Source organism: Sturnus vulgaris, chromosome 7, assembly GCF_052056855.1.
Source record: "Sturnus vulgaris isolate bStuVul1 chromosome 7, bStuVul1.hap1, whole genome shotgun sequence".
Classification (NCBI taxonomy): Eukaryota; Metazoa; Chordata; class Aves; order Passeriformes; family Sturnidae; genus Sturnus; species Sturnus vulgaris.
Genome location: NC_142249.1, coordinates 12,265,397 through 12,292,637, shown reverse-complemented (window position 1 = coordinate 12,292,637; position 27,241 = coordinate 12,265,397). Strand labels below are relative to the sequence as shown.

Here is a 27,241-nt window from a genome sequence, read left to right as displayed (position 1 = left end):
ACACTGTGCAAGCCATATCACCTCCCGAGTTGTTTAACAAATTGCATGGTCAGCAGCTCCAAGATACCACTTTGTGCATAATTAACATCAGTAGAGGTTAATTACAGCTACCCATGCAGCAATCAAGCAGAGGGTAAAACTAATCTGAACAGTTTAATTATTGAAAAAATTATGTTATGTAGTCAATGTGATAATCACCATGCAATAGAGTTTATACCTTTTAAAAAACACATTCTGAAATGTGACTTATTTTGCAAGATTTATGTGCAGGTAATTTCATAAAAGGTGGTATAAAATCAAATACATGGGTTGTAAATACTCATAACCACTAATAAGAACACAAGCAGCTGCACAAATAATGCAAAGGAAGAACAGGTCAACAACTAACCTTTATAATCTGAAAACAAAATTTATCCAAATTTGCTTGTGATGACTGCAGTTGCAGTGCTTTTTCTATTAACCCCCTTCATCCTGCATTTTTCATCCCAAGCTGGAAGACTTGCAAGATCTTTCTGTTTTTTTCCCATCACAAAACTCAGCTCTACATTTTCCCATGAATTGAGAAAACCAGATAATGCTGTGTTGCTTTTTAAATGCTCTTGAAACTCTCTGTACCTGGAATACGTAAATGTTCCTCAGGTGAGCCATTAGAGTATCTTAAAAATTAATTTAATGCTTTATCTCTTCACAGAGAATGAAAAAAACAAGTATGAGAAAAATGAGAGGAAGGAAATCTGTCTTGCAAGTCCTGGAAAGCTGATAAGACTAGACTGGCTTCTTAGTGCGTGTAATTTCTACATGGTTTTAATTGTCATCTGAAATTTCCAGTCAGTCTGTAAAATTGCCTGGTTCATCTAGATGCAGGCATGCAAGGTGCTGGGCCCAGGGTTTACCAAATGAAGTAATTCTGAACTGTATCCAAAGACTTCTTATGCTGAAGAGGTGAAATTATCACAGTGCTGCGAGATCCTTCCTATGGCCCTTCCAATTTGCCATTGCATCTGTCTTGTCAGTAAGTTCAAAAACTGCATTTTGAGAATGTTACTGGATACAGTAAAAATGAGCTTGAAGCTCTCTGATAAAAAGGAGATAGCCCTTCAGATGTGCTCAGTCAGATAACCAACTCAAGCACTTGCATGTACTTTGTCAATTTTGGCTTCTGAAGTAATTGAACCCGAGAACAAAAAACTTCAGAAATAGCTGTGAAATACTGAAACAGAATTCTCTGCAGCATACTGAAGTGGAAACACAAAATAGGAGTATTCAATCCATGTTTACAAAGGTTTTATTAAATAGTACATAAATTACACATTTACCAGCAGGATATGATGGCTCCATGTCTGCTGGAGGGTGTGTGCAATGCCCTTGTATCGACCACACGTGGCAAAACTTGTCAGAAATTACCACATGGGGGAAGGCTGTAAAAGAAGGACTCATAGAATTCCTAAGGAAACACTACTGATTGATTTGTCTCTGTCCAATGGACGACTTCTTTTATATATACTTAGAGCTGGAAAATTTTTCTAAGAATGCAGAATTTACTTTGCTGACAATGAGATTTACTGCAAAATAATCAGCATGCTTCTGCTTATTTTGGTATTTTAAAAGTGATGGTTAATGGCATACTTAAGAAATACACCCTCCCTCATCTGGGCTCATTTATAAACTTTGTGAACGTATTTATAAAAAAAGAATTTAGCTTTTTTCTTCCTTTTATAAAGGTCAGTAGCTATCTTGAATATGAGCAAGCAGGTTAGATGTAGGTACTGCTGGGAGAGCCAGGGAATGCTGCTGGCTCCATCTTTATGGCTATTTGATGTTCATGGAAAAAAGTCTGCCTTTATCCTCCCATACAGTCACTATATAATAAAATTAAAAGGCATTATTCCCTTTATTCCCCCCAGTTCTTGCATTTCACAGGAAGAATGGGTTAGGCTGTGACATGTAGATCACAGGGAAGTCAGCTTATGGTAGAAGAACCTAAACTTGTGTGATGAAGAGGTCTTCCTGTTGGTTGAATAAAACATAACTTTTAACAGGAAAATATTGGTTTGTATGCTAACAAAATCCTAAAAGAAAAAAAAAACAAAAACCAAAGAACCAAAAAACCAAAGCAAAACAAACAAAAAACCAAACCAAAACCAGGACTAAAACTAATGTAAATTATCGAAATTAAATATTTTTATTCAAGTCTCAGAGATAAAATATTTTTTTGGGGGGGGGATAGGCAAGAGACTATTTAACAATTATTGAAAGGAAGCACAGAGGTTTTCTTTTCCTCTGTAAGAGTAAAAAATGAAATAGTCAAACATTATGGAATCTCATTTTTTCCATGATGGGAAACATAATGGGGTTTTGTTCTCCAGCTAACATCTTTTACTCTTCCTACATTCTTCTCATCCATTGCAGCTTACTTGCACGAAAGAGCAGATTTATCCACAGAATTTGGAATTTAAGATGCAATTAACTGACAAAATTACCACATTGTATAGGGCACAGAAGCAACTTATGAAACTTTAAATTGCTAAGAAAATTCCTGGCACAAACCAAGCACACTCCTAAGTTCTTCTTTGTGCCGTCAAGATAAAGGACGATGTGATTTACTGTGTACCATTTGTTACTTTGGTTTCTATATTTTACTTATTAGTTCTATCTGTTACATTCAGATAACAGGTCTACTTCCCTGTCTTACTGCTTGTTATGTTCTTTCCTCAGAAAATGCTACAAAACCTTATTTCAAAGGATAACTTTCCACTGTGAGTAATGCTTCTCACTGCCACTTCCCAATTTAATTATCACTTGCTAATAAAAAAGTAAACCAGTAAAAAGTAAAACAACCAAACAGTAAAACCCTGTACTCCAGACAAAGTTTTTACAGCAAAATACAAGAGAAGTAATAGACCTCCATAACATTTGCTGCAAACTTTATATTGCTTCTGGCTAAGTGGAAGGAATCTGGATAACAAGGTAAACTGAGGCAACCTGAAATCTTCAAGTAAATTAGCAAACATGGGGTTAGAAAGCTACAATTAATTTCTCCAAAAAATCAAGAACAAACTGCAGCGCTGAATCTTTTTGCAAGGAAATTGAGAGCTATGCGTAATTTTTAAAATAAAAGAGTTTGTCAAATGTCTTCAGACACGCTTGAATTCTGACTTTACATTGTGTTGGCTGAGGTTTTCAAGCCTGGAAAAGAACACATTGTGGGGTTAGGCTTGGATAATTCCAGCCCGCTCATGATGGGTCTTAAAGGCACAGTTGGCTTAGATACCTGCTTGGCTTAGGGCCCTAATGAGTTAATTAAGCAATTCACGGTGGCTGCACTTCAGGAAAGGACAAAAGCAGGTATTAAACCTCAGCTCATTTTAAATGCTCTGAAGAAATTAAGGTCAAACGCCGTAGTTAAAATCTTCAGTGAAGAACCACAGGGAATGCAAGGTCAATGAGCTCCCTGGATGTGCTCACATTTCCTTGAGGGTCACCCCAGAGCTGTGTGGCCCAGGGCTTGGAGAGGCAGCTACAGCTGGGGATGAGCTGGCCAGGACAGCCCAAAGCCATTAGCTCGGGTAAATAGGGCTGCCCAGGAAAGCAGGCATTTAGATGGGGAAGAGGCAGAGCATGGAGCATGAGCACACTCCCCAGAGCGCTGGAGGCACGTTCACCAGAGAAGGTTTAAGATCAAGCCAGATGGACACATGATATAGAGGACACGGCATGGAATTCAGGCTCAACTCTCATCAATTAATAGCTTACCTAATTTTGGGCTAAGCAAATGGCTATCACTTAATTTTAGCGTCTCTAGCAACTGATACTTATTTATTTCTCTCTTCTACCTCCCCCCATCCATGCACCTTTTACTGTTTTCTAGTATGTATGTTATAATGCTGTATTTTTAAAAAGTAGTTCTCACTTACCAAACACACACACAGGAGGCAAACCCTATGGGCAAATTGGTAATAAAATTAAAATGAATCTAAATAGAACTTAATTCTCTGAAATCAGTTTTGTTCCACTGCATTTAGCAGTCTGAAATAAAATAAACCATGGTTTATAATTAAAAAGGAGATCTAATGGAAATTGAAAAACAGCCTCAATTTCCATCGAAAGAGAGAAAAAACAGTTTCAGATATGCAATTTTTTCTTTTATTTGTACCATTAAATAGCAAACGTTTAATAGGATGTTTTGTGGAATGATCAAAGTTATTTGGGACACAAATAATGCATGAAACTCAGGCATGACCTGCCATGTAGAATATGATAACCTGCTTTTCAGTGCTTATCACTATGTAGCTCTCTAAATGAGCAATACTTTAAAACACTCTGATGGACCATGACATTTGGAAAAAAGTGAACCTACATAACTAACAACTTTGGGAAATTTATAAGAAAGGGTCTTTGGTGAACAAAAGACATTTCTAGGATTACAGAATGACCCAGGATGCAAAGCTGGAGGTCAGGAAATGCCACAGATTATGTATGTGAACTGACAGTAAAGTCATGGACATGGATATGAGCTGTTTGGGATTCCTCAACGATTCATTCTACCTGTGTTTCAGGGATTGTGCCAAAAAGTTTTTTATTCTTCTATCTCCTAAAAGCCCCAGCAGTTGTACCTTGGTGCTTGCTCTGTATTAGATACAGCTAACAAATCTCTGGGCAATGGGGTGGGAGGGAGCAGGGTGAAAGGAGAGAGATGAGATTTCAGGAAAGAAAAGGAGAAAGCTATACTGAAAAAAAAAAATTGATGCTATTTTTTTGACAATTTTTTCAACAGGGCTGCAGAAACACATGGATTTTTCATGGCACAGTGACAAGATCCCATGCAGAGGGAGTGGAGCATACCTCAGTGCCCAGAGAACAAATCCTGTGAGGAAGACTGAAATGGTTCATTTCAGTTTAAAATATGCTAAACTTTCTTTTCCCATCATAATGATAATATTTGCTGCTTCACCTGTCTTAGACGAACTGGTAAGATTCCCTCCCTGCTGGAAGACTCATATTGAGACATACCATTACTCTAGACTGGACACTGTAACACAACTGTAAGCCAAATTTTGTGAACTATAATAATGATCATGATCTTGGAACCTTAAATGGATTCTACGTAGCTCATCAAAAACCTTTATATTTTTCTATGTGAATTTGTCATAGTCTTGTACAACCATGTTGTGTTTTTCTGGTTCTCTTTCTTGTTCAAAAATTCTTGTAAAAAACCCTCCAAAACAAACCAAACCAAACAAATTAGTACTTTACTCATCTTGAAAACAATACTGACCTTTGGCTTTTTATCCAAAACATCATTCCTTTATGAAGCCATGACAGATGAAGAGCTATTAATTTCCAGGTGGGATGCAGGACACCTTTTGCAGATGAGCCTGACTCTGTGCTGAAGAAGCCGTAACTTTTAGATAAAATAACATATTCCAGTGACATGGTTGAAAAAAACAACTCTTATGATTTTTTACTTCTTTTTGTTGACAGTCACAGAGGTCTAAGCCCTTTACTGACTTGGCTGTAATATTTGATAGCTTTCATTCACATGGTTCACAAGAAATAAAAATTATTAATAAAAATGAAAATGTTAATTTCAAATTTCAGTGCTGCTTCTCCCCCTGCCCCTCCCACATTTCTTATATGCCCTCCAGAGTAGGAGCCAAGTGTCTTATGAACATCTAATTCCTGCAAATTATGCTTTTAGGAGTCAGCAAAATAAATCCTATGGCAAAAATTATGAAACAGCAAGACTGCACAGCTCATTTCTGTGCCTCTTCACAGCCCCACAGGAGGCACTGAGATCACACCCCATGGCTTCAGAATCATCTCCCTTCATTTGCATTTTACCTCATTTTCTTTCCTCTGTCTTGGCACTTATCATAATTGCCTTGCAATGATTTTTGACAGCTACTGTGAATACAAGGAATATGGGCAGTACAGTGGCTTTTACAGGCCTAAAATCTCAGAGTTGCCACCATGAAATAGGTTGCAAAATACGAGGGGAAGCCCTCCTGTTTTTCAGCAGAGAACCTCAAGCTAGCAGGTGGTTTATCTATCAGCAATTTGTTTGATTTGACCCCTGGGTTTTTGGATGTGCTCATTTGCCACCTCTCATTATTTATAGCCATGCACTTTGATGCACAATACAGAACTACAGTTTAGATTTGCATGCTGGAAAAAGTTAAATCCTGTGGGCTGTGACATCTTTCTGAGGAAACAGCAGAATTGAATCAGGGAAAAGTGATGCAATGCTCTTAATAACATTTAATTGGTAATTGGATGTTCTAGGAGTAAACAACTGTTAAATAATATTGATGAAAGGTCTGTCAAAAGAAGAATACATTGTCTGATAAGCAACTGTGTGGGCAAATATTTCAATTGCTCCAGTCTAGTCAGACATGCTGTGTCTGAGTAATTCCTGAACCTGGTCTTTTAAATAGAGCTGGGCTGGTTTCCAGACAAGAGCAAATCTATCCTCTGGGTTGCACAGTTAAAGACCTCAGTGCAGAGCTGTGATTGTTGTTCCTTATGTCATTTCCCATTCTTTCAAATCCTGACGTTTTATGTTACAACACTGCTTTTGTTACTGTTGCTTTAATCCCCCAGACATAGCTATATTTAGAAAGCAGTGGAATAACTAAACTACTGTACAGGGCTTTGCTTCTTCATTACAGATTAGGATTTCAGTTCTCCAAAGCTTCATATGTGGGATACATCTTTGCAGAATTTCAGAGTTACTCTTCAAATGTTTATAGGACTTAGTCACAGATAAACTTGAACTAAAATTTTCTTAGTCTACTGGCAAAATTAAATACTCATTATTCGTTAAATATTCACTTTGCCTTTAATGGAGAAGAAAGAGAGTGAAAACTTTTCATAGGTTTTTATGATGATCATATATGTATGTTCAGTGTCATTTCATTTGAAGAGTTGGCTGTCATGTTTGCAGTTATAGCATCTTTGCAGTACTAAGGCCAAAACTTTCTATTTCCCCCTCAGGGTTACTGTCCACTAGTAAACACACAAACAGAACTCTCCAACCTCTCTTGCTACTGCTTTTATTCAGGAAAGGTCAAATACAGTTTTTGTTTACCTAATGGTTATGTGAAAGCTAAAGGAGCTGAGCCTTTACATTCGTCATTGTTGCAGAACCTCTGTTTTGAAAATCTGATTTTTTTTCACCTAAGATATTATTTGAGTAAACAGATATATTACATTTAAAAATACTTCTTAATATTGCTGGTAGGTTTTTTGGCTTTTTTAATATAAAAGAAGCATAACATACTCCATAAGTAGTCATTTCAGTACACATTTTTCTTAATAAAATTACTAGAACTGGCAAGTAAAGAACAAATTTGGACCAAATATGTTCTTATGCTTAAGGATATATACCCTTCCAAAGTTTTGCAGGATCCAAGTGGCTTGGGTGTCACTATTGGAAGTGACTCCAATGTTTAACGATCTGTATGTCTTGGACTTCCAGGAAGAGTTAATGTACTACTACCCAAAAATATATGCAATTTTAATATTTCCTTTATCACGGAGATGTAACTCTTTACATTGTATTAACATGCCAGTAAGACAGCATCCAGCTGGGATGCAAAATAATCTTTTCTTCTCTTTATTTCTAAGATTGGAATTAATCCCTGCATTAGATACTGACAGAATTTATTTTGGGGATTAAATTTGCTCAAAGCCTTTGTTCATAGGAAATGCAGCTTTTGATACAGAGATGACACTAAGCATTATCATAAGCTAATAAAAAGACAGAGATAATAAGGACCAAATCAGTAGAAACAAATTTCCAAGGTAAAATTCCCTCTGCCTGCAAATGTTCTTTTTCTCTCCACTTTTCCCTTGTACCCTTCCTGCTCTACTTATGGATTCAAACTCCTTTCTTCACCATGTTATTTTAAGGAGTAGATGAAAACCTGATAACCCCCCTTTGCTAAGGAGGAAGAAGAACTAATTGCTTTTTGTTCACTATCTTGGCTGATGGGTGAGAAACTAAAACCCAATTCATCCAGTAATTGCTGCGTTCCTGAAAAACAGCATCAAAGCCTCGATGCATTTTACTGTTGTGTCTTGGGAAGGCTCACGTCTAATTCTTATGCTGATATGGCTCATAATATAGTCCTCTGACTTTTCTATTTGCTCTTGCAATTACAAGGGTTCTTACTCCATTGTGCATCTTCCTCTGAACTAAGATTAGCTTAACTGAGCTTCCTTTGAAAGCCTGGCTACCCATCAAATGCATCAGGCCTAATGCATTCTGCAGCCACGCAAAATCAATGAACAGCACAATTTTCTGCTTCCTGCAATGATCAATAGGATGCACATAATGGGTGGAAAATTTTTAATCATGACAGTCCAGCATCTAGCTGGCATAAATCTTCCCTGCATTATAACCTCTCCATTTCCCACTCGTGCAAATTTGCAGGTATTGAATAATATTTATGTAGCAGAGAGATTATGAAAAGCCATACAATTAGAACTTCACACTTCAGTGATGATAGGTTGAGATCCCAGAGGCCCATTTCCTAGACAATGTACTGGCTCCCATGTTCCAAATGCAAAATCTTTTTTTCTCCTGAAGCTATGGTTTTTGCTGAAACTATACTGCTCTGGATCAAACCTGACACGGCTCAGGAAGGCGTTCATTCAGGTTGACCATTGCTAAGAATAAGTACATTTGAATGAGAAAATAATCTGCCACCAAAGAAGCAGTTGCTGTCTCTGACATGGCTTGCTTTTCCTCCTCTGTCCTGGCTCAGCTCATGGAGCTGGCAAAATCTCTTCCTCTGAAAAGCCACCAGGAAGGAGGGAAATCAGCTGTTACTGTCCTCACTCACTGTGACCTGAGGCACATGTGATTTTTACAGGCTACAGTCAACTACCACAGGTACAGAAATAGAGGGAAAAGAGGTAACTCCTCTGCATTTTTAAAATAACAGTCTACAAATAAATGCAGAACTGCAATGCAAGGGTTCTAGCAAAATTGTCTGTACATCACATGCATATTTCTAATTTACTATTTTCTTAGGAGAAGTACAAAGGAAACTTTCTCTGTCAAAATCCAAAGACTTAGGCCTAGAAAAAGTTTCTTAATTTTAAATGTCAGGACCACCCCTATGTTAGGCTATACCAGTGCCTTTTACTGCTCTTTGAGCCTACAGGTCTCAGGCTTTGCTCTTAACTGAAAACCAGAGAAGAATCTGTGCACAAAGGCTTAAAAGGGTGAAACAGCAGCTGAACTTTTCTGCAAGTCACTCTGAGACATAACCCACCCTCCTGCCTGGTTCTGCACCTCGTGGGTCCTGCTGCCAAACAAGAACAAGCAAATTACCTGTTACAAACTGTAGTTAGATAAATCTTTACAGTCTTGTTCTAGGAATGGATTTAATTTTCATCATCTGCCATTATGTTATAATCACAGCCTATACATGGTTTAGTGCCAAGCTATTTTTTTTGTCCTTGCCAGAGTGTTATAAGAATATCTTTATGACTCCTTATGCTCAGTGAATCAGAATAATGATTCCTTTTGATCATAGCGCAGAGCAGTTTTCACTGGGTAAGAACAGAAGTGCCAGCCAAATGTGAACTGCTCAAAACTTGCACTGGTAAATAAGATTCAAAGAAGTCAAAACATTGTGTCACTGCTCAAGTCTGACATTTGCTTCTGTCATAAAAATGATAAATTGGCAGGGGACAGCACAGTTTTAGACCATTCTTATAATAATCACAAAAATACAACTGAGAAAAGCAAAGAGTGCGTGTAAAGCACTGTATTATCACAGTATCACAGCTGGGAATGGGTACATATTTGCAGAGGTTTAGAAGGAAAGATTCTCTCCTTCTCCCTAATTTTTGAAAGATTTTTCTGAAGGACAAAGTATTAACTTGCAACTTACAGTGAAGATGCATGAATATAATTACTCAATATAGATATAGGATTATAGAGCAAGTCCACCAAAATATCTACAGATAGCAAAAAGCTTTTTTAATATTAATATGGTGGGGAAAGAGAGAGGCAGAAACTCAGTGCCTGTTTGGCAATGTGTTCTGCTCTTACTTCTAAATTCTCAGGTGTAATTTGGAATGAGAAATGAAAAGCCTCGGATCCTCTTTAATCACAACACTGAATTAAAACCGTACAACCTCAAAATGTCTCCTGTAAGCGAATGCACTTCTTGGCCAACAGTTTGTATTTCAAACTGGCAATTTTCTCTTCAACATTGCTCTCTGCTGGGATACCTGACTGAGCCATGCCTCTGAACTGGGCACAGATGAAGGCTACATGGCTACAGGAATCCACAACAAATTAAATATGCAGTTTAAAGCCAGTATAATAAAGGAATGTTGGATTCCTGCACACTCTATTGACTGCTTGTCAGTAGATATAGTTTGTACTGTGGTATATACATACGGCATTTAGTCACTCCTCCATTATCTGTTTTTCTCCAAAAGCTCTTTTCTGCAAGTCAGGCTAACTTTTAGCATGAAACATGAAACATGCACACTACTAACCAAAAGAATAACATCTGACTGTCAATGCAAAGATTATCCTGACCACTCCCTGCAGACATTTAGACTAGTGTAGCAGTCAGGCATTTTCTGATGTCATGACATGACTGCCTCTTCTTGATCTTAAACTGGGAAAATTATTGACTCTAGACAGGCCCAAGGTGATAAAATCTACACATTTGTTGACACTGGCAAATTTTCTATAATATTAACTAATAAGTTGCACAAGAAATGGGCAAGTTTAGCACCATTAAAAGGTGTTAAGTTCTGCCTGTTGTCAATTTTGCTGTGTAGATACAGCTCCAAGTACTAATAGCACTTAGAAATGTCCTTTGTAACAATGACAGATTTCAACTTCACATCCTGTTACTATTTAGCTGACTGAATTCATGTATGCATGAACATGCACAAATAGACACATCTAGTTACTTGGGCTACAAACATACTAAAAAACAATATATGTCTGTCTTCTGTTTTATTTGTTGTATAAGCATAGCAAGGCACTAGTTTCCTCTTAACAGCAAGTAATAAAAGAATTGCAATGTTATTTTTAAAAAGGGCAAGATGAATATGCTAAAATACATTGCTAGCATCATTTCTTCTCTCCACACTCCAAGTAATCAAAATGTTTCACCCTCTTTTATGTTGCACATTAATTGAGGTTCCATGGGAGCTGGAGAGCCACAGTCTAGACAATATAAAACACCACCCAGAAATGACAGTGCCTGCTGGAAAGGCTTTATGTTCTGGTAGTCCTTTTTGTCATTATAACTAATTATGTAGGACCAAATAAGCCTGCAATATTAGCTCAGCACACAGGGGTTCCTAGAAATGGATGCTCCCTGTGATGCTGTGGATATTAGAAAATGCAGTTTCACAGTTTTGTTGTCAGCAGGGTCAGGTGGTCTATTAAATACTGTCAAGGAGGAGAAAGGACAGGAAAAGAAGAGCAAGTTTTGGTGATACAGCTTGGCTCTCACAGGCACTTTCCACTGCTCTGTCAGTTTTATTGTAGTTTATTCCCAGGTAATGATAGATGAAGGGAAAGAAATGTCAGTCTACAGCCAGCTAGCTCTGTGAGATGTTTAGATCCAGTCTCAATATACTGGGGACAGGGGGAAGTTCTTTCAAGAAGGAGAACATTTCCTGTGATTACTATTCTATATTAACTTAAAAAAATATTAGTAGTTTAAAAAAAACTTTGGGGAAAAAAATGAAAATGAAACCTTTTCTATTTATATGTTTCAGATTTCTCTAAGTCTTCAAATCCAAATTAAATTATTTTCCAGGAATCCTAATTTTTTTTAATAAAAAACAGGTTGTTTTTCCAGAAACCTTATTTTCTTTATTGAAAATGTTTTTTGAAGAAAAACTCATTCTTGTCAATAGCACAAAAACATGAGAGACTATGCTGAGTACTGAGAAATATATAATGGCTTTCTCTTTCTTAGATGTTTTACCTTTGATAGAAGTTAAGCTGCACTTTCAGTAGTTTCCAGGAAAGTAATGGGTTCCTGTGGTATTGGTATTGCCAGGAGTGCTATGTTGTTATTGGTAATACTTTCTATGAAATGTTAAAAATTATGTTAATTCTCACTAATAATCAGGAAGAAAAGATATTGTCCTATTGGCATAATCTAAGGTAACAGCAATTGTACTGAGTGTTAAATCCCTACATTTCCTTGATGCTAGTGTTCCCAGTTTTCCAGTTGAACTTTCCTGTAGATGAAGCTGGGCTTTCTCTGGCTTCACGAGCTCTTAACAGGTGAGAAGCTATCAAAGAGATCCACAGCTACATCCAGGTTCCTTTTAGTGCAAAATGCCAAGACACCTGCATCTGTAAACCACATCAGCGTGCTGTGCATGTTACTAGCAGTAGAGATTCTGTACTCCATTTTTTCATGGCCATTTGTGGGGAGGAAGAGCTGGCTGCTGTCATGCGTGGGAAATCATGTCAATCTGCAGAGACCCCTGCAGACACGGGTAGGCTCTGTACAACCCGTGGTTCACACTAGTTCAGGGTGTTTTCAATCAAGCAGGCAAACAAATCTGCTCCAAGTTGAAGAACATGTGCTCCACCCTTCTGACAAGAATATGGCAATATGTCTTCATTCCTCTGCTAACTACAGATTTGTGGCAGATTTACTGTTTATTCAATTCCAGTTTGGTTTTGCCCCTCTGGGATTTACATCCCCACACTGTTCTCTCTCCCTTGAACAGTTTCTGTTCTCCTTGCTAAGCACTGGCACCTTCCTAGGCTCCACAAGCCACTCCCCACTGTTTCCAGGAATTCTTGGTGATGCTGAAAGGAGCCTTGTTCATGTGCCTTGCCTGACCACTGGAACAAACAAGCCGAGGTTCAGCCTGGCAAGCACAGCCAGGAGATGATTGTTCAGCCCTGGCGTTTTGCATTTTCATACACTGGGAAAGCATCTATAAATAGCCTTTGAGAAACATAAACGCTTTAGTATAATGGGATTCATGTTTAATATGGGCAATGACTTCCCTTCCCTTAGGATCGCAATTAAAATGTTTAGACAAAATTAAACTGCTTCTTGGGAAGATACAATGATGCGCGGCACAAGATTTAAACAAGCTCCCGGTGTCTGACAGAAAATGGCTCTCTGCAATCAAGCTCCAAAACAGGAGACAACATAGCTGTTTATTATTGCTCCATATGCTGATGAAATATGGGCACTTTAGCACCATATCACAGAAGCTTATAGAATAGAGGGATTTCTACAGAAAATGACATTATTTGTTCCTGAAAAACAAATTGGTAGTTGTCTGAGACAAGTTTGGGACATGCTTTCATTATTAACTAGCATCATGTGATTAGTCAACTCCAGCTTTGGCAAGACAGATTTTCATGTACAGAGCAGTTTGATGGAAATTGCTGCCTGCCTTTTATTTGGAAAAAAAGACAAAAAACCCACCAGGTTTTAATCACAGCGTTTTCCATCCTTGTAAGATCCTTGGCTCTGGCTGTAAAGCTCTTGTGCAGAGCTCAAGCAGGGAGAAAAGATAATTATACCGTGCTTTTATGAAGCTCCAGTTAATCCAAGAGCTAATCAGGGATTGTTTAGCCCTTGGCACAACCTGGGATAATCTGTGCAGCTCTCACCTGTGCCCTTTTCCAATCCTTAACAATAGTTTGTTGCAGCATAGCCAAATTCAGGTAATATTTTGGGAAGACAACTTGGAGTTATTTCCTCTTTGCTACCCTTGCCTTTATGAAGGTTAGGGAAGGGTGTTATGACATGGGTTTTTTCAGAACCCCTTTCATTCCAGGAGATGAGTGTCTAAGAACAAGCACAAAGGCTCCAATTCCATCAGATATTCAAGACAAAATTCATCTATGTTGCACCATCTTAAAAGGACTAGTTCACAGCTTCCAAGTCTTATCTGGAAGTCTTTGCAACAGTCACAAAAGATATCTGCTATTCAGCTTTTACTATTTAGTTAAAGGCTTGCTATTCTGGTCACTCTAAACTACTAAACTATTTTACTTTAGTGCTAGGAGGATTAAATTTTTTACATTTCATTAAAATTATTAGGCCTAGGTAGGTTACAATATATGTTTACTGAGAACATAATCATGCTAAGGATGTAGATCTCAGAAATTCTCAATTTTGTCTATACTACTGCCAAGACCTAATGAGAAGAGGAAACAGACACAGCAAACAGGGACACGTCTGGTTTACCAGAGCTTCTTCGTCTAAACACCACATCGAAAAACTCTAGTCTTTGTATTGCAAATAAAGGATTTCAGGACCTGTTGGTTTCTTCTCTTTGTGTTGCCATGCTGTCAAAATCTATACTGCCCTGGAGACACATAGTAAACACCCAACTGAAATCTGTGATTCCATAACGCTTTTCTGTTTCCACTTCCTTTCCTAATTTTGATTTCACTCATTTCATGCTGCGTGTGCAACCTGTCATTACATATCCTTCTTTAATTAATGTGTATGGCCATGGTGAGATACATTCCCAATGCCAGCTTCAGACTGACTGCCATGTGCACTGCCCTTTTTGACCTCAGCTACATTTCCTTTCCAGCTCTTTAATGCCAGAACACTCCTGACACGCTGAATCTTTGGAAGCACAGTGACATCTGTTTTCACAATTTTAGCTGTCTTGGTTCCACCAGAACTGGAAAGTGCTATTTCCCCCTTGCACGTGTCAGCTGTTGGATGCTTGCAGAGCTCTGGTGAAGCTGTGCTGAGTGCAAGGCTGGTGCAGCTTGAACCCTGAGATGAAGCACAGCTCCATCCATCCCCCAGGCAGCACCAGGAAGATCAGAGCAAACACAGCCTGTGTCGAGCTGGGCTCTGCCTGTTGTATCTCACCATGAGGCTTCACATCTTGATGGCTGCTGGCACCCTGCCCTGGTGGCCAGAGGGGAGCTCCTGCCCTGCCATCTAGGAAGGGCTCGGCGCTCCCCAAGTGCTCAGTCTGGCACATCAAACCTCCTCATGTCTGGCACTAAATCCTCTGAACAGCAGCATTTTGAACTGGGGTATTATGGGGACAGTTGTATCTTGTTTTATTAGCCTCATCTAAACTTCTTGTTTGAACTGGCCTTTAAAACACTTGCTAGAATATAGCACAACTTAATTGCTAACTAAAACCCCCCCAAAACCTCCAGCAAGATCTAGCTGCCTAAGCTCTATGGCTTTTAAGTGACTCAAGACATCTGTTCTTCCTAGTACATAAAAATGAAAATTTCATAGTGTCCATGTAGGTAAAAGGCAAGAAAAAATTATTAAAACTATCATGACAAGAAATCGCTAACTAAAAGTACTGAAGAATCATTAAAAATTAAAACCTCTATTTTGAAATAAGGAAATATCTTTATAATATGTTCACTTACTGTAATACTTCAGGCTTTGTCCAAGTACACAATTTATCTTTCTTCTTCAGTATTTTCCTCAAGACCTCAAACTTCATAGTCCAGACAAGCATTTTTAAAATTCTGATAACATACGCAGATTGTATCACAAATACTTTTGTCAACTCCATCATGAAACACCTTGTATTTTCCATGAATAAATGCAAAGTAAAATACAGCAATGAATTTTAAGTACAGAATCTATTAAAAACTAGGTATATGCTCTCACTTCCAAGCAAAGTATTTAAAACATAACATAATTTCAATTATTCTTCAGTACTCATTAAAAGAAAAGAAAGAATCCTACATGCATAATATGCCACAGCCTCAATTGTGGATTTCCAAATAGAGTCACACAAGCAAAGGAACCCTGCAGCTTGCTCTTAGCACAATGCAGGTGGTCACTGGGCACCCAACTTCTGTAGCTCTGCTGAATATCCCTGGAGATCTGCAGCCATCCAAGTTTTAAGGGCAAAGAATGAGGGATTTTGAAACCAGGATGTGGGTAGGAAGAACAGAGGTAAATTTAAGAGCAGAATCGTTCCAAGCTGTGGCTGTAACCTGTCTGACCTGAGCACAGATATAAATTTTATTTAATTACACCAGCACAGGAGCACACATGCTACCAGTCCCTTCCAGAGTAATCCCTGACTCCAACACACACTGACACGTCAATCCCAGGGCTGTTTGTGAGGTACAAAGTAAATACAGCTGTCAAGACAGGATTTTCTTGTGCTACCAGCAACTTTCTCTGGAAACTCTTCATGTCAACCTAGTGGTAGGAATCTGCTATTTACTCAACTCCTAAACATGCTATGAAAACAACAGCTTGTTTATGATAAAAACCACAAAATGCAAAACTGTGAGGAATCCTCCAGAAAGAATAACTTCATTTTCCATCTTTATGATACTTTAAAAATTATACAGGTGTTCTTCAACAAGTCTTTATGAAGTGACAGTAATGATTTTGCCAAACTATTGCAAGACAGGTTGGATATTTCTCTGGATAAAGGAAAGATGTTACTTTGGAAATCACTTGAGTTATAAATATCTGTACTCTGTACGTAACTTAATTTATTTTAAAATGTAATTTTATATGTTAAATAAGACATAAGCTAAATATGCTAAATAGTCTAACAAGGAATTTGCATGCATATAAAATTAAATGTATTACTGCAATGAAACTTTTAATTTTACAAGCAACATGTACAAAAAAGAGTGACATCTCTTTACAGGTTCCATGTCACTGTAGAGACAGCATGGGTCTTTGGTCATATGTGCTGATTTAATGATCTAAAAAGGCACATTGGTCTTTTACAGTATACATTCTTAAACAAAAATTGTACATCTCTACTTTTAAACAGCTTGCATCCCTTATAAGCAGAACAATATGTTACTAAAATCTGAACAAAAAAAGGAGCCACATACTGTAAAGACAATTTTTCCAGATTGCAGGAAACCCCTTTTCCCATATTATTTTAAGATGAAAGGAGGATTTGGTCAGGATGAAGCTGAGGCTCGCACTGACCACAACATATCTAAGTCAAATTTGGGATGAGGGTCTGCTAACATTGTCTGTCCTACTGGTTTGCATTTGACTCACCACACCATCCACCTTGTTTTCAACAGGAACAGATGGCAGAAGGGAAGGAATGAAAAGCAGGGCACAGTGAAAGTAAGGTGGCTTTCCAAAAGGAATAAGCTGTCAAGCATATTAATATTTCCTAACGTTGCTCCTCCAGATCAGCAGCTGTTTTCGGTTGCTGTAGGGACCGTGTGCAATCAGGAAGGCAAGAGAAGGTGACACTGCAGCCCCTAGGAGCCCAGAGGTGTCACGGTCCTGTGGGAGAAGGGAATGGAGGCACGAAGTTCCTTGGCCAAGGTGCGTGCAGTGCTGGGTCAGTACTGCAAGGAGCTGTGCTAGGACATTTCCCACAAGCTGGGGGTCACACAGCTCCCTGTGTGACCCTGTGTCAGGACCAGAGCACTCAGCCACTCACAGGGATGTGCAACACCACTTAACTCCTGTCAAACCTACACCTATTATGGTAAAAATAAGGAGGGCTTCAGAAAGAACTGCTGCTAAAATAACTTTTTAAGAAATACTGCTAAGTTCTTACAGAAAATACTGGATGAATTTTTGAATGAGTCATGACAGTCTGCTGAGGAGCTAAAACACATTTAATTTTCACAACAGCACCTACAGACCATCCTGATTCTTAAACAGGGCACATATTTGGGTGAAGAGCAATCATAGTTACATAAGGTATATTAGTGTTTTCTGAGAAAGTAGAAATACCTTTTTTCCTTCAATCTTACATTCTTCAAGAATGACTCTCCTTCCAATAGCTTGATTTCAACAGAAAAGGAACTTTCTTTGGCTCGTTGGGGTCCCCCAGACCCCCAGAAGCAAAGTAAATCTACCTCTTATTGAGCCATTAAATAATAGTTTGAACTTTTGCTAATGGCCATGCCACAGCTAAAAACTGATTAGGTTATTTACCACTTGCAAAAAAATTAGGCCACAATTGTCTCTGCCCCTAAAAACTGCTGTGCTAATCTACATCCCATAACCGTATTATCTATTACCCTGAACACAGGTAAGGAATCTGAAAACTGTCTTCAGATGATCAGCAGAAAAATCTCATATTGCAGGGGAATAAAGAATTAATGCAGATGGTGAATCTCTGCACCCCAGCAAACAGCAGCAGCAGTGATAGGACCAATCTATTCCTGTAGCCATGAATAATTTCAAAATTCAAACTGCTTTTGCTAGAGGTGAGAACAAAGAAACAACTCTGATTCTAGGGAAAGATCTGAGCTGAGAGTCAGGAGACCCTTCTGCTTCCTCCATACCTGTCCAGAGCCCAACTCTGACACAAGGTACAGTCTGAACCTGTCCCAGCCTCCAGATGCAGAGGGAATGAAATAACACCAGATAAAAATGTAACATGGGTCATAAATGCAATCCTCTCATAAAATTTTAACAAGTGCAGAATAACACCACCAGAGGAGACCGAAGACAAAAAATTAAACTATATGTAGAAGGAGTGACAACAGACTACAGGGAAAAAAAACCCAAAATCCTGAAACCGTATTACATAAAAAAAGCTTGATATATGCACATATTTTGCTTCCAAAAGTCAGAGGTGTTAAAAAATCAGACAGAAGAACCCTTCCAATATGTGAATGTTATGAAATTTAATTATTTCTTAAAGGCAGAAAATATTTCATTTTATTGTTAAAGCATTGCTAATGGTGTTTACTCAATACATAAACATTGCTCTGCTTGCACTGGCATAGCAATCTTATGCATAAAAGCTTTGATCTCTCAGTGATTGCACTTAATATTACATCTACTGAACTGCAAAGGCAGCCTGCCCAGAGCTTTCTTAGTTGTTTTCAGTCAGAGAATATTTTAGGCCAAGTTGAGTAATGCAGATTCAGAAGACTGGGATTTTAGTTCACAAAAATTGCTCAAAACTACTAAGCATAGTAAGTGTAATTTTCAGACAAGTGATGACCATGTGGTTTCTTCACATTCTTCAGAGAGAAATTTGTTTAAATCAGCCTGAACTTATTATTTGGGCATTACTCTGAACCCTGCATTTCCCCATCCCACCTGAAGTTGATAACCTGACTGACCCTTTGTTTCAGCTGATGGACTTCAAGCAGTGCTTCACTTCTTAAGTTTTTATCTAGCACAAATAAAAATTGGGAAGATTAATACTTTACACAGGGAGCTGTAGATGGGAAAGCCATCACCAAAATATGCAGAAAGATTATGCTTGCTTATTTTATTGTTTCCTGAGGGTTGCTACTCTCCTCCCTTCCACTCCATCAGTACATAAATTATGCTTGTGCTTCCTTACACCCATTGAATACCAAATCTCCCACCTCCTTCCTTCTTCATGAAGATCATGAGTTAGAGGAGCAATAATAGCCACATTCTTCGGCTACAATAGCAACATTTAGAGGTATTTGTCTTTTCCCTTTTCTGACAGATCCATTACCAGTTCATTAGCCTTTAGTGGGTAGACACATTCAGTAAACAAATGAAAGTAACTCCATTTAAGAGCTAGTGAGCTAAATACAGCTCTCCTGCTCAGCCTGCTAATTACATGGAGTGCTGCGAGTGCACACAGAAACAGAGCCATCCTTTTCACGAGATTTTAGAACATCTCTAAGTTCCTGAAAGCCAAGAGGCAAAATTAGCTTTCTTTGTCAGTGTCAGGGGCTACAAAGATGTGAAATGGAAAACTAGTCCAGCAGCATTTGTGCTACTCCATCTTGCTGTAGTCCAGAAGATGTAGAGAATATGTATTCTAAATTCAAAAGATCATTATCTTCCTCTTCCACTCTATTCCCTTGTTAAGGTGACAGACTACAGCAAGTACTACAAACGCAGAGGAGTTGAACGGCATATTTCATCTTATAATTCTAAAATTCTTCTTAAAATACATACAGGAGGAGTGGCACATGAAAGGCTGGTCTTGATACCTGTGATACAAGTTATTCTGGAATTAAATAGCCCAGTATAAAACCCACCATGCCAGGCAAAAGGATATAGCATTACTTGTCCTTCTCCACCTCCTTTTGTCTACCCTACGTTCATGTTCCTGTACAGAAACCAAGGAGCCAATCACTTTCTAATACTTGGACAATAACCCCTTAAAGATAATTACATTAAATTAATTTAAGTTCATCGACACAATGAGACTTGACCATGGCTATAATGGGGGTAAAAATAGCCTTTACCTTTTCCACCTGGTGCACAAGCCAGGAGAAACACAATTTCCATAGTAGAAATCCAATGCTAAATCCATACTGCTAGTAGCCATATACTTTTTTTTTCTTTTTGAGTATTTTTCTTATCAGTACTAAGTTTCTGTGCCACATCAGGGCAAGGAGCACGCTGCTTCTCAAAGTTATAACAAGGAGGCAGGTTCACAGCCTGTTTTCCCCTAAGAAGTCATTGAGAGTAAGGTAGTTACTATCCAGGGCTAATCTAAGCCTGACTCAAAATTAATTAAATGGCAAGAAGTTGCATAACTGTTTTTACCTGGGGTGAAGTTGGAGGCAAAAGTGATGATTCAACATGAGGAACCTAAGCTTTTCACTTATTTCAGAAGACTGAATAACATTGTTGGTGCAGATGCTGGGTGCACTTTGACAAAGTATGATGTAAATGTCAGAGATACACATTTTGGGAAGATATGTTATTGCAGGGCCCTGTTGTAAAGATGCTTTTAAGAAGCTGTTGTCTCTTTTCCTAATTGATCACAGGAAGTGCATCTCTTGGAGAAGCAGTGAGAGCTGGGATCAATGACAGGCTAGTTTAATGCAGCTCTTAACAACAACCTGCAGAGATTAGGAGGCTGTCAGAAAGATAACACCGGAGATTTATAGATTGTTTTCTGAAGCCATTCTCGGCTCTCCTGGGTGCTCTGTTATGTTTCTCTGTGCTTGGATATGTAATATGTACTCCCCATATAGATCCAAGCCGTAGTTCTCATTTATGGAGAAAATAGCCTTGCACCTTTTTGTGCTGCTCCACTCCCCACGCCCTGGGAGAGCAGGAAGATAGGTGTCTGCAAGCCAAGCCAGTTAAGGAGTTAGAATGGCTCAGGGAAATCTGAGTTACAGCTGCAGTTTCTTCTGTCACTTGAGTGGGGCATAATGGGCCTAATTCAGCTCCTGTAGCACCACGAAATCGATGGAGCAGCATTACCAACAAATGAGCCCCCTGTGTGCTGAGTGGGGCTCAGGTGCTGCAGGGTTGGGGCTTGAAGGTCCAGCTCCTGAAAGGCACTCAAGTCCTCAGGGAGGGGCTGCACTCCACCAGGGCAAGGACAGCGTCTCCTCTCTCACACCCATAGCTTGGGAAGAAGTCAGAAGTGTGCTGAGTAGAAGGGGAAACAAAAGGTGCTCTGCTAACACAAGAGGGGAGCAGCACTATTGATTTTCATGGAATTAGGCTGCCCTGAACTAGCTGAGGATCTGATCCCCTTCCCTCTGACTGGATAAGCCAATGCCAGCATTGCACTGAGCTTTCCCAGCCCCTTTGACTTCTATATAGCAGCCTTTCAGAGACATTTATATATTTATGGGATTTGCCTTCTGTAGCTTTGAAGACACTGCATGTTTCACCTAATATGAGTGAGACAGGACTATTCATCGTAATTATTCCTGAAGATCATTTCACTTGTCAGTAGTCAGAAGAGTGGAAAGTAAAAATGAATTACTTGAACAGCTACTATTTGAACAAAGGGCACTATGGCCCAGGCAGGGGAGAAATTCTGGATGTGCAGGGAAAGGTTAGTCCCTCAACAGCATATAAATCATAAAGATAAAACCAGTTAACCACTTCTTTATGGAATATTAGGAAGACTTTCCTATGACTTTTGGTTTGTTTTATTATTGGAAATCAGGAGTAGAGAGACCTTAAAGACAGAACTATAATGTATTGGGCAGTCTCAGCCCACAGATTAATCTGCACTTCTCCAACTCCTCAGAGAACCTGCCATCATTTTCATCAATAGATGACAAGGACAAAGATGGACAAAGCTAATTAATTTTGTTTCTCATAAGCTCAGTGCAGTGTGCAAGGTGATGACTTAAAACAAAACCTCAGGAGCTAAAGATATATAGCAGCTAAAGTGGGCTGATGTGATTTCTTAAAAACCTGAGGAATTGCTACGAACTTCTTCTACATGAAATTTGGATTTTGTTTCAATTAGAGAGTACAGGAAAAGAGAAAAGACTTAACACTATGTTTGCATTTTTAAAATTAAATCTGAAGTGTTTAGCAGAGTTGGGGTGCCAAACTAAAGTGCATTTTTAGTGAAACTAGCACTGAAAAGCAACTGAAGGAGAAAGGTGAGTCAGTAATACTCATAACTTTCAGTAAACAAAGAGTCTTATTATGTGGACTAAATGCACAAGACAGTTGTTTCCTCATACTGACAGTTGGATTAGTTTTGAGGCATGCACCTTACAGGTGACATTTTGATCTGTAAAATGAACAACACTACAAAGTCCTGAAGGAATTAAATCCATGAAGCTAGCTATAACTTAAAATACAAGTTGTGTGTACCATAACACACTTGAGAGCAAATTTAATGGCTTCTGGGAAGATGAAGGTCATCCCTCCAGCATCCCTCACTTCCTCCTGCTCCCCCCAGCTGTGTATCCCCACACAACTTCTCGTGCAGCCTTCTCAGTGGGGGTGGAAAGCAGAAAAGGCTTTGACTCTGCAAACTCTACAATAACCAAAGCATCCCTGTGTTACCAACTCTGTTTCCAGCACAAATCCAAATCCCAGCCTCAGAGCAGCTACTGCAGAGAAAAGGAGCTCAGACCAAAAGCAGCATGGTGCACAACCACACAAAGATGTCCAAACACACTAACAGGTGTTGAGTGCAAGTCCTTCACAGCTTGGCCACTAACTGAAAACAACTGGGAGATCAGATGCTACAATGATAAATATAAAACTAATAGTACAAATACACTAGGTAACATCAAACATTGGGCAGGTGCCCACTTGAGTCTGGTAAGAGGATGGAATGGAATATGGAGAAGAATATGGAACACAGGCAATTAAATAAAAAAACTCCAAACCTCCACTCAAACAAAACCAGCAAAACAAAAAACACAACCAAAAAACAACTAAGCCTGTTTCCTGGGCATAAACAGTTGGATTAAAAAAGATGGGAGTACTCAGTTTAGCTGAATATAAGTCATTAAGTCTTTGATAAAATCCATGTGGCAGACAGATCTGAAACAGGTGTTTTTTCACTCAGCCTTAGTTATATATTGAAAGCAAAGATTAGGAAATACTTCTCTATAGCAGCTGGAGAAATGCAGTGAAGAAAGTCTGTATCTGCACTATATTAATATGAATTTTGTGTGAAAGAATTCTCCAAGGCTAGATAAAAAAAGAAATTGTGATTGTGAGAGCATCTGCCCAGGAAGAGGCCCTTCAGAACAGAATTAAAGCAGCAAGAAATACTGCGTTGGAATTTGAGTGGGGAATTTCAGTATTAAGTACAGTTTTAGTTTAAGACTATAATATTATTATAAATGTTGCAGACAATGGAGAATGCATGAGATTAAATCATCCACAAGAAGTTCAAAGACTACTTTTTTTTTATAGTGAATTCAGATTAACAATAATATTGAGGGGTTGTTAAGGCTCATTGTTGGCAATAAAAGACATATATGGACCAGCATAAACTGAAGGAGTTCATGTAAATGCCACACGACTTACAGAAGTATAAAGACAAAGAAAGATGTACTTCAAATGCATCAGTTCATTGAAATTGCTTCCCCAGTGCCTGCTATCAGCCAGGAGCTTGATCACACCCATCAGGTAGGTTTTACCTGGGCTGTGATATCTGTCAGTAATGACTCACTCACCCAGGGTTTATAGCCCAGTGCAGAACTGCTTCTGCCCTGGAGGCACCACCAAGGCACCTCCCGAGGCTTCACCCCTCACACCCAAGCTGGCTGTGCCATCAGGCCTATGCTCCATCAGAACATGAAAACAGAGAGCCTTTGCTGTTTTGCTTTTAAGTTTCTTGTGTGACTCGACTGGGCTGTTTAGAATAAGAAGTGCTTATAATAGGCAGCTAAGATGCCATTGCAGAACAAGAAATATATTTGGCCATTTGATGGCAGTGTTAAATTGTGCATTGCAATGTCTTTGTTAGGTTCAGATTTTGCTCTTTGGACCATACCCATCTCCTTCCAGGGCTTTGGATTCACAGCTCAAACCTCCTTTTTTAATATATAGATGTCATTAAAAAAAACCCTAAAGGCAAAAAAACCTGTGAAAATTAGGTACAGTATGGATTAATTTATCTGGAAGAATGTGTTGGGAGTACTGCTACTTAATATTTGAAGCTATCTTGATGTTTTGGATGACTTGAAGTCCCTACTACAGCATTCTGGATCATTCTATCAAATACAAAACCAACACTTAAATAATTTGTAGTCAGAGGAATCCTTATAAGAAATCCCAGCAATATTAGAGGAAGCTTTTTTTTCTCCACATCTCCATCATTACACAATCAACCTGTAGGGATAGGTCTACTAAGACAAGGAAGATTTGCATTTCACATCCAGGACTCAGGACCAGTTGCTAGATCTGAACACATCATGTCACAAAATATCATTCATTCATTTCTAGACAGTCTCTAACTACATTTACAGCTCTAACTCCTGTCAGCACTTCATTCAGTTGAGGGAATTATTAAGCTGCACGTTCTAATTTTTGTTTGGTTGGTTTCTGCACGTCTATAACAGGCAGCATTTTTCAGATTCATTAATTGCACAGGATTACTAGATTAAGTGATGCAGGAAGAGGTTTCCATACAGCCTGCAGCATCTAAGAGAGAAGTTATCACATTCAGTTACTTTGATCTCACTCTGCATGAGGACTCCCAGCATGCAGGTGAATGCAGCAGCAGGGAAAAGTCTTATCCCATGCTTTTCTTCAGTCATAATTGATCCAAGCAACCAAAGCTATTCTACAAACATCCTGAAGGTTAGAGGGTTCTCACTTTGTGAAACTTCCTCCAACATTCTCACTTGTCCGTAACTAAATGGCATTAAATCCATTAGCTCTTATCTACAGAAAGCCAGGAATAGCAAAAACAGGCATCTCTGACTCCTCAGTCTGGACAATGAATGCAATGAGCAAGGGCCTAACGATGCAAAGGTATCTCTGAAGAACACACTTTTGAATTGGCTAATTTCTGTTTGTGGTGAGTTGACCTTGGCTGGAGACAGAGCCCCCTCCAGCTGATCTCTCACTTCTCCCTCCCTAGGAGCAAGAGAATTAACAAAAGCTCATGAGAATAAATAACAACAGGGCAAGTAGCCACTAGTTACCACCAGGGATAAACACACTCCATTTAAAGAAAATTCGTTTCACTTACTGACAATTAAAATAGAGTTGGACAGCAAAAAAATTGAGCAGAAGATATAAAACACTTCCCTCCATTCCTGTCTTTCCAAGCTCAATCCCACTCCCTCCATTTCCATCTCCTCTCCCTCCCCAGGTGGTGCAGTGCATTGGGATGAGGGGAGAACACATCAGTATCTCTCTGCAGCTCTTTCCTTGCTCCTCAGGATTTCCTCTTGCTCCAGGTTGGGTTTCTCTCCCTGGGACATGAAACTGCTCAGGGAGCAGCTCCCTGCTGTGTTACAGAGCCCTCCACAGCCTGTGAAGAAAGAGAAGAGAGTGAGGAGACCTGTACTACAGCTCCTTCTCAAGTCTTAGTGATCATACCACTTTTTATTTCTATCATTATAATATAATAAATTATTTTACTTTTATAAAAATTATATTACTTTCATTATTTTACTTTTTTTCAGCTTCCCCCCTCACCCTAGAGCTCAAGACTTTTTGTCCCTTTTTAAATAAGCCCCAGCACCCCATCACAACCAGATTTTTGCCCCAGACACCCACCACAGAGGCAGCTCAGCAGCACAGGTACCAACCAGAGCTGGGGCTCCAAAGAACTACGGAGTGCCCAGGAACCTCTGAAATAACCCAGGCCAGTTTTGTCAGTAATTATCACCTGGTGATAATTAGAGCCCTCATTAAAGGACAGCCACAAGATACAGCTGGTGTGATTGTTCAGTTTAAACTCTCTTTGAGGGAGGACAAGGCCTGTAAGGTCCTAGTTCAGCTGTCCCTGGCTGCACAGGGCTAATTTGTCAGTGGTTTTCTAACTCAGTGTCCCTCATACCTTATATTTATTAAGCAGCAACTCATTGTCCACTAACATGAAACATGGGTAAGGGCAATAGAATAATCAATTTTCTCATGTTGAGTTTTTGCTGAAATAAACCTCTGAATCCATCATGTTTCTGAATATTTGCTGCTTCCTACTGTCCACCTTAAGTGACCTACAAAATCCAGCTGGGGTGATCTCCCTAGCTGATAAGCTGCCTTCAGTTTTAGAGCTTCCTCTTTTTTCCTGGAGCATCACATATAACCAAATAGGACACTGACCTCCAGCAGTTGTGATGAACATGGCAAGACACTGCAATCATATTAGCAGTCCCTAAATTATTCAGAGCCCTTTCTGGTAAAATGGTGCTGCAGGACAATGAAAGCAAAGAACAATTCCCAGCAGATTCGATTTTTTTCCCTGTTGCTGTCTGTAATTATTTCTATCGGATAAGTTATTTGCTATGCAAGCTTACCTTCAAAAGCATGTTTGTTTAAAAGAGGAAGAAATCCTTTGTAGGGCCTGCACATGATTAAATGGCTTTAACAAGGCATAATGAATAATAATGACAAAGACCTGTCAATTGGAATTTTAAGCATTTTGGCTCATGAATTGGAAGAGCCAATGATATCAAGATGACTACATGTAGCAAATAAGTGAGTGTTTGCCAGTGCAGCCTATCAGTGAATATTACAGATGAGCTGTTACTAGTTTGCATATTTCTACAAATAGCACTTATTCTATAATTTTAAAGTAATCGCAGTACAGGGAAAAACTGTCTGGAGCTATTGTCTTTATCAATATATACTGATATCTGAGAGCAGATCTCTGAGAGCTTGTACAATCCAAAAGAACAATTGGGTTTTTTTTAGTTTCTCTTTTTCAAAAGGGACCTTGGTCTAAACTAGCTAGACAAAAGTACAGATGAGTCCCAGCCCTATTACAAGAAGGGTGGCTCAGGGAGGAGTATCTGGGTTCCTTTGAGTGATGGATGATGATTTTTGTCATGTTCTGTCCTCAAAGCTCTATTCAGGAAGGCAAATATTTGCATAAAAGTGCACAGAATGAAACACTTTTTAATTTCCCCATT

General features: G+C 38.9%; 1 long non-coding RNA gene across 1 annotated transcript in view; it reads right to left on the bottom strand.

Moving 5' to 3' along the window:
* LOC148223157 (uncharacterized) overlaps positions 1 to 26,785 on the bottom strand; it is a 28,939-nt gene extending 2,154 nt beyond the window's left edge. The window contains exons 1-2 of the long non-coding RNA XR_015804701.1: positions 26,627 to 26,785; positions 25,351 to 25,635 (exon numbers count right to left, since the gene is read on the bottom strand). This is a non-coding gene — a long non-coding RNA (uncharacterized LOC148223157). The remainder of the gene's footprint in view (positions 1 to 25,350; positions 25,636 to 26,626) is intronic.
* Between the last annotated feature and the right edge of the window lie 456 nt (positions 26,786 to 27,241).